Consider the following 8524-nt stretch of genomic DNA (forward strand, 5'->3'; position numbering starts at 1 on the left):
TCTTTTCCATAAAATTCACAACCCAAACGCAAAGACACAGATACTGATTAATTAGTGCTAAGTTCAAAAGGATAAACTTAAGAATAACATTAGCAAATTTATTATGCCTATACCACACAGTAATGTAAGTATGCAATTAATATAGTCACATATCACTATAAAAATGCTCTAAAAGGCTCAAAAAGGGTAAGTGAAAGGACAAAGTCAAAGCATGATCTGTATTAAACCATAGACATGTTTGTTTCTGGTGTAAAACCTGACATTTTAACCACAGACAGCATCAAAGATGCTGATTTTGATGACTCAGCTTTTTTTGCCACTGCCATGAATGAGAATTGGATGATGTGATTAGCTAACGCTAGCAACCTTGGTTGGAAGCTGTGTCTTTATAGACATGACGCACAAGCACAAACATTTGCTAATTAGTGTTAATTAGCAGACTAATAAAATACTAGAATTTCACTTATCAAAACTGAAGCACAAATTTCTTGCACAGGCTGTTTCTGCACAGTGAGACATAACAAGCAGAAAATTCCATTAAAAAGCCTTAAAAGGCACCAACAGCACACACACACACACACACACACACACACACACACACACACACACACACACACACACACACACACACGGTAGAGGTCCAGTTGATTGACTCTAATTAGTGTAGATAAGGCCTAGCTGCCTGTGCAGAGACGCCTGTCAGTTAAAGAAGCCACACCGCTAACTTTAGTATCTAGATGGATGATTTAGAAAATAATCTCCCCACTCAGAGTTGACATGAAGAGGAGACAAGTCTTTGTACCAGGCTGGGCATGTTAACACAGGAGTCTATAGGATGTGACTTTTGGATCCAAACTGCAGTGGTCATTAGAGGAATTTCAGTTTTTGGCACTAGCCAATAAAGTATTGGCTATTACTTTATCATTATTATTATTATTATCATCATTATTATAATTATTATAATTATAATTATTATTATTATTATATTCAGGTCTGGAAGTTGATGATTTAAGGCAGAGATTGGTAGTGGAGCAGGACCCAAGTCCTTGCTGAGTCTTTCCTCTGCCCTGTTGTTTGAGCTCTGTACAGATATAGCGTCACAAACATCGTAACTACTGAGACTTTTTATAGAGTAGTAATTATTTTACTTATGCTGAGCCCATTCATTAACCCACTCCAATAATTTATTTACTGCTTTGATTTCTTTGAGACTTCACAGACTGCACAATAATTAAATAAAACATTAACTTATACACTTGTGCATAAGTTGCTCAGACAGAATTATTACATTATTTCTTGAAACTTGCTGTTTTGTTGGGTAATTACAGGGATTCAGTATCGCACGTAAAATCTTATAATATTATATTATTAAACCAAAGTGTTAAAAATATGAGCCAGTAAATTACATACATGTATAACTTTATGGAAATGAATTTGTATTTCTCAGTGCTGTAGCTTTAGTAATATCCCACTGAGAGAGTCAACTGACATCATTAATGTAAAAGAAAAAAAACTATCACATTTTCTAAAGCTTGACCTGTCAGCCAAAAACCTGTAAGTCTGCAGATGAGGTTGGTTTATTGATCCTTTTAAAAAATCGAATTACACTCATTTAACCGCTGGAAACAAATCCACGAGGTAAGAACAGAAGCTCATGACGACAGGAGGAACACGGCTTCTTTCCTCTGTTTTGTCTGAAGGTGAGGGTCTGTTTGTGCACTCTTCAGGATCTGAGGGCCATTTGAATGGATCCAAGCTGACTGATGACGCAGGGAGACGGCGCAGAGCAGCAGCCTGACATCATGAGCTGTAACATGAGGATAACTCTATATACCCTATAAACATTGGGGTTTCATGGGAAAGGCTGGGAGGGTTGATGTAGCACTAACATCCCCATTGCTTTAAGGAAATCCAGCTCACCACAGCACCGAGGGCCTTCACACCACAGCAGGTAGCCATCCAGGAGTCTGTCCTTTCAAAGACAACCTCTGAGCTGATGAAATGATAATAAGGCTGCCAGGTGCCAAAAGCTCCCTCCCTGCTTTCCCTTTACAGAGGTCGTAGGTGCCTGTTTTTCTCACACTGGATTCCTTAGACTAAATAACAGGCAGAACAATAGACACCTGTAAGCTCACAAGCCAAATCAGTGGAGGCAAACTGCTCTGATGCGCACACTGAATGTAGACGTTCAAATGAAAGTCATCAGGATCAGGTGTCTGCAGCAGCACTCGATGTCAATGTTGAAATGCAAAGAAAAGTCCAAATATGAAGCCCATGTTTTCAGGCTTTACTTTGAGATTACAGTTCTTCTTGTTTTTGTATATTTTCTGACAGTGTTGTTGCTTTATTTTGTACAAACCTGTGTTCCCTCTTTTCAAATCCTTCACATCCTGTTTTCTAATCTTGTCTGCCCTTCTAATTTTCTGTGTCTTAGCCCATGTATGTTCACACTTTCACACTATTAAGAACTGCTACATGAAATGCTTTCATTTTTCTTCTAGTTTTGTATTACATTGTAATAGTTATTTTGCAGTAAAATCATTTTGTAAATGTGTGAAAATTGCAAATTGCTAACACAATTCAGTAGTTAGCATGACAGCTGCAACCAAACTTTGCAAACATTTCTAATGCATGCACATTTTGTCATGTTCTAATTAAGACAAAACTACATTATCAAAATTGAGATTCTTGTACTTATGTTCTCTGTGTGAGAGCATCTGTACCAGAACTGAGACACACTGTGTATTTCTGTGCCAGCAGACAAACACGTGACGTGTTCATGAGTCGGGTGTTTCGCTATTCCTCGTCTTATGTTAGTCTTCTTCTTCTGTGTTTTGAACCTCGCTAATTATCATTAAAAAACTGATATTTTGGACTTGTACCTTGGTTATGTTTGAACCCTAAAAAATGGTGACCAACATTTGCTATAGTTTCCCGATTAAACAACACATTTAATGTTTTTTTTAAAGTGGGAAGCAGGCTTGTTTGCCCTTATTTGGTGGTTGTGTCTAAAGTGTTAGACTATTACGAGTGATTTTGCTTCTATTAAATCTATTATATGCCTCTTTAAAAAAAAAAGGAGTGCACATTTATAATGACGTGCTGTAGGTGCAATGCTTGCATAACCTAACCGGGAACTCACTAAGCTACATTTTCCATTTAAAAGATATTTTTCCATGTTTTCTCAGAGCTGAATGCAATACTTTTTCTGAGGAATCCAACATGACTTTAACCACCGTGATTTGCTGGGACGGAGGGCACTGCTGACACAATCTAAACCTGCAGGCCAGTTTGTCAGAGCAGATTTAACTGTAACTGAATGCCAGAAGAGAGAAGAGTCATCTCTGCTAAAAAGCCGTTTTAATGAGGATCTGTCCCGGCTGATGACGGCCACAAAGATGTCTGTGTTATGCCAATCTAATGCACTGAGGAGTCTCAACACTCTATCTATATCTATTTGTTTCTACTGTCTGTTGTGGTGTTTGATTGAAGCGAATGTGAAACAGTTATTTGGAAAGAAAACGGCTTGCATGCTGTACTCTGATCCTTCTGCACAGCTAAGAGACAAACATGGTTGCGTTTGTTGGACTTGTTGAATAAACTGACTGAAATTTTGAGTTTAATCTTAAGAAATAAAGGCTTTTTTCAGAATTTCTGTGGCAAGTGAAAATGTCACATCAGATGAACAACGGACTTTATAGGATTTAGCAGAAAGAGCCTTAAGCAACCAACTCGTCATGAGTGGTATCAGCCCCAAAAAAGAAACATTTGACTGTCAAAAAAGGTGCAAGTGTTGATTTTGAGTGTAAATTATTTGTATTGATTTATATATCGCTGTGCAGTTGTTGCAAAAAAATGCAAAAAACTTAAACAAAAGTGGAAGCGAGTTCAAGAACAGCACATCAGTTTCTTACACTACAATCCAAGCAAACATATTAAAAATAAGTCTGATTTTGCCAGAAAACCCTAAGCAAGTTAGCAAAGGCTGTACATTGAAGTATGGAGAACTCACTAAGAATTTGGGGGTAATTTCAGGCTTAAGTCTGGGATTTAATTGCTGTTTCAAGAGCAAATTATGTTTGTGATGAGAGAACAGTATGTAGAACAGCAATTGAAGTAAAAGAAAATTATATTTGTATATAATAAGGAGTAAGACTTAAATCTTCCACAGAAAGAACTGATGCGTGTTTCAGGCTCTGATCTTGCAGCTTGTTGTGCTGATGCGTCAGCTGTAAACAGATTTTGTGTGGAGATCCAGAGGGAGATGGAAACATCCTGTCAGCCCTTGGCTCGCTAAGTCAGGAGCCATGTTCTGGATGACGCTCCGACTGAAAAAACAAGAGCTCAGATCAGTCAGAGCGAAGCAGAATGTGAGAGATACAGAGGAGGACTGAAGGCATCTGGTGGGTATCATGACGCTGTGTCACATCAAGTATTCTGCAGTGCCTGAACTGGAGTGGAACATGTCCTGGAGGACAGATACTCGCCTGCTTAGACTATGAAGAGTACGAAGAAAACCACAGACACAGATAACTTTATTTTAGCCCATTTTCAAACTTCAACAGGGCTCTGTTATCATTTTAATTATGAAAAAACTGTTACTTTTTGTTTGCTCTTTTAAAAAAAAAAAAAGAAAAACACAACACACTTCATCCCTGTACAGTTGATTAATACACGTACTGTGTGATACTCAGTTTTTCACAGTTTAGGTCATCATTTAACAATTGCACCTTACATTTTCTTAACAGAGGCACTGAACTGGTGATACTTTTTTATCCGCTTATTAACTACTTGTTGTTGTTATCAGCTTTATAAAGGAGCAAATTCTCTTCTTTGTGTCCCTGTTAAATGAAGAAAATAATTTCAAATCCTTCTTTGCACATAGAAAGTCCTGAATGTTTAAGCCCTGTACTCACCACATCATACTATTCCAAAAGGACATTTTGGTCCGAGACTGCAGGTTTACATGTGGTGCCTAGAGTTTCTAAAATTAGAAAGAGAGGCAGAGACTTCAGTTATCAGACTCCTCTCCTGTGAACCGGCTTCCAGTTTGGGGTCAGAATTTCCTTTCTTGTGTAGCTTACAGTTAGCCTGGTTCTTCCTGAACTATCCCATATGGGTGCATAAATAGCTTGAGACTGCCAGGGAAGTTCCCATGAAGCACTGAGCACTTTTCCTCTATTCCCCTCTTTTCATATATTTACATGTGTGTCATAAATTTTTTGGTTTTCTTTCCTCTAGTTTTTGTTTTGTCTTTGGTCTCTTTATGCTCCTTTTTCTCTTCTCTTTCCCTTTATTGCCAAACCTGCCCCTGTCCTTCCCCGAGCCTGGTTCTTACAGAGGTCTCTCCTGTTAAAAGGAATCTGATTTTTAGGGTTTTCTCTCTAACATTATAGGTTTTTGCTATTGCTAGATTATTGCCATATAAATGAGACTGAGCTGGACATACTGTGTACATGTATATAAATTGCAGACTGGCTTTTCAAGTTTCAGTTTCCAGGCTGAGAAATCCACACCTTTAATTTTGATAATGGAAACAGATTTTCAGTTGCTGGTTATTCTGACGTTACTGTGTGACCCACTGAATTCCTCATCTGTCCTGGACTTCGCCTCGTCAGTGCTTCAGTGTCTGTTACCTGACCTTGGCAGGTGCACCTGCTGTAAGCTGATCCGTCGCCCCGAAGTGGAGATCAATGTGGATCTCCACATCAAAGTGGACGACTTACACCGAAAGCCTGTTTGTCTTATTGAGCGATGCCATTAAACGGCCAGTGAGAGGAGGAGGATGGAGAGAGGCAGCGTTTGAGTGTGGAGTCATGTGTCCGTCCTTTCACTGAGGTTTAAATAGCGTCATGTTCACAGTTTAATGTAGTCAAAATGGAAGCAACTAACTCAGCTGTGACCCCAGTGGCACCAACAAACAAACAAATTCGGACCACTTTAAAGTTTCCTTATGTTGTAAGTAGATACAATTTTGGAACTTCATCAAAAATCTTTTTCCTCATCCTGTAATGTTCCTGTAGAAACATCAAATTTAAGGTGAATCTCATCTGCTGTGGAGTTGAGCTTTATGAATAACCTGACCTCCAGTGGTGGGTGTGTCATCCCCCTCATCACCGGACTCCACTGCAGTGTCAGTGGGAGTCAGGAGATCCTCAGTGTTCTTTCCACCACCCGACTATATCCTCAGTTGAAGTCAGCAATGCCCCGTCCACTCTCTACACAATGAATCTGAGTTTGCTCAGCTGTAGACTGTAAAATATTTTTCTTATCAGTTTTGTGGTTAACATAACAAAATCTGAAGCTGCCTTTTTTATGTCAGCGCTTGACAATTAAGTCAACTCAGTGAGATACAACTGAGGGCTCCAGCTGTGAGAAACAAATATGAGGACTCTCCATCTGTGTCGTATTAGTACCTTAGTGCCTCTGGTGAGTTCCATTTACACACTGGGTCATTAGTTAGAGAGATCTGTCACTGCCAACTGATGTGTAGCAAGCAGTGTTACTGTAAGTAAGAAGTGTGGTTTAGCTCTAAGAATAACCATTTTCCTGAACCCAACTATAGGTTTTAGTGCTTAAACCTAATTAAACCAAATGTCATAGACAGTAAAAACTAAATTAACAAAATCTACAAATTCCAAAACATAAAGGTATCAGTGGGGCACAAACCTGCACCTTATGCCAACATCACCCCGTCTGTCTAACGTGGAACATGTAAGTAAAACTAGACTGTTATCTCTCAGCAGCGAGGCAAGAACACTAAATGAGGCCTTGAATTAGTTTATACACCGAAATGTTAGCTCTATGACAAACAATAATAACAATGTTTTGCAATATTCCTTAAAAAAACAAACAACACCCCCCACTAATGAGTTAGAAGCATGGTTTTAAGAAGCATACGAGCATGATCGGAGCCTATTTTGGTGTATCAAAGTCTATAAGCAATTTACAACTTTAAACTCAACATCTGTTCTCTGGCCTGAAACAGCCTAATAAAAGACACAGTTTGTCACTGTGCTGTCACTGTTCCAGCTTTGACCCTAAAATCTTCACTTTTTGCTGCTCGGAGCAGAGGCTTCCTCAGGGAGCGGCTGCATGCTGAAAGAAAGAAGCACTGCAAGACCGCAGGAGCAGGAGAAAAGATGAAAAATAACCTCTAACATCTCAACTCCATTAATATTACACGCTCGTGTCTGTACAATACAGTGGAATCTCAGCCTGCTTTATCCTCTAAATAATTCACGCAATAAAATCTTTTCTCTCTATAAAGCCCTTAAACTTGTCTCTTCTTGGTGCCGCTCCAAGTGTAGGATGGGAAAAAAAAGACCGTGGCAGACTGCGAACAAAGAGTAACCCAGAAGAAACAAAAACGTATATTTATTTGGAACAAAGACATATTCCAAATCTGAGCTTTGTTGCTTCCTTGCTGACTGAATACAAATATCTTTTTGATATATCTTTAGAAAAGTCAGAAAGTATGGAATTGTTTATCTATATCTATTTTGGAGGAATTTTAATCCTGTTGGGTCATTTTAAAAATAAAAACAAAAAACTCTTCAGTCAACAAATTTTAATTTTTCTCTATGGTAAGTCACATTTTATAATTATGTTGCCTGTTTAAACACAAAAAAGGTGTGAAAGTCTTATGGACATTAAAATCACTTTCAGATTAGAAAACAAACATTTTCTGCAACATAAACTAAACATCTGTCAGTTTTTGTGAAATTGTAGCTCCATAAATATTCCTTGGACACAAGATCACATAAGACAAACAAGTTCAGCTCTAATGTTGGTGTTTTGTCCCTTGAAGAGCGAATATGAAGAGCAAACTAAGGGAATTAGATTTGATACAGACATAAATTTATTCAATTTAAGCTGTTAAAGATTTTATGTTACAGTCTAGGCATAAAAAATGCAGTTATTTCATCAGACAATGGATGATGTTTGGATCAAAATCAGTACTCTTTGTTGCCATAAGAAACAAAACTGACACTCTTCTTTTTGTTTTTAGTTGTCTCATAGCCAAGTTATCCCTTATTAACAACTGTACACTTTTTTCTACATTTAACAAAGAAATTTGTATTAAGAGCTAAAGTTTAGCTTTAGTAGGGGCCTGATTGCTTTAAGTGACAGATGGAATCTGACTAAGGCAGCTGTAAACATCTGTTAGACTTCACTTCAGCTTCAGCTGCACAGATGCAGCCTGCTAGCAAAGCCTATGTTAGCTAATTAATTAGCTTTCCACCCAATTTAAATATGGCTTCCAAGTCCAGAAAAGTCAAGAGACCAGTGGGTGATAAAACGGAGAGTCTATGCTGTTAACTAACACAAAATATTAACATAATTTAGGGTAAAACACCTTCACAGTTCAGATCTGTTCACATGTTTTGACCAAAGATTACTGGTGACTTTTAAGCTTTAAGCTGCTGGCTTTAAAACTGAAAAAACATGCTCAGTATCCTATAATTATATATAATTATATATAATTATATATAATTATATGTATATATATTTGTGTATTTCA

The sequence above is a fragment of the Aulonocara stuartgranti genome, assembly GCF_965226115.1.
Source record: "Aulonocara stuartgranti genome assembly, chromosome: 12".
Lineage (NCBI taxonomy): Eukaryota > Metazoa > Chordata > Actinopteri > Cichliformes > Cichlidae > Aulonocara > Aulonocara stuartgranti.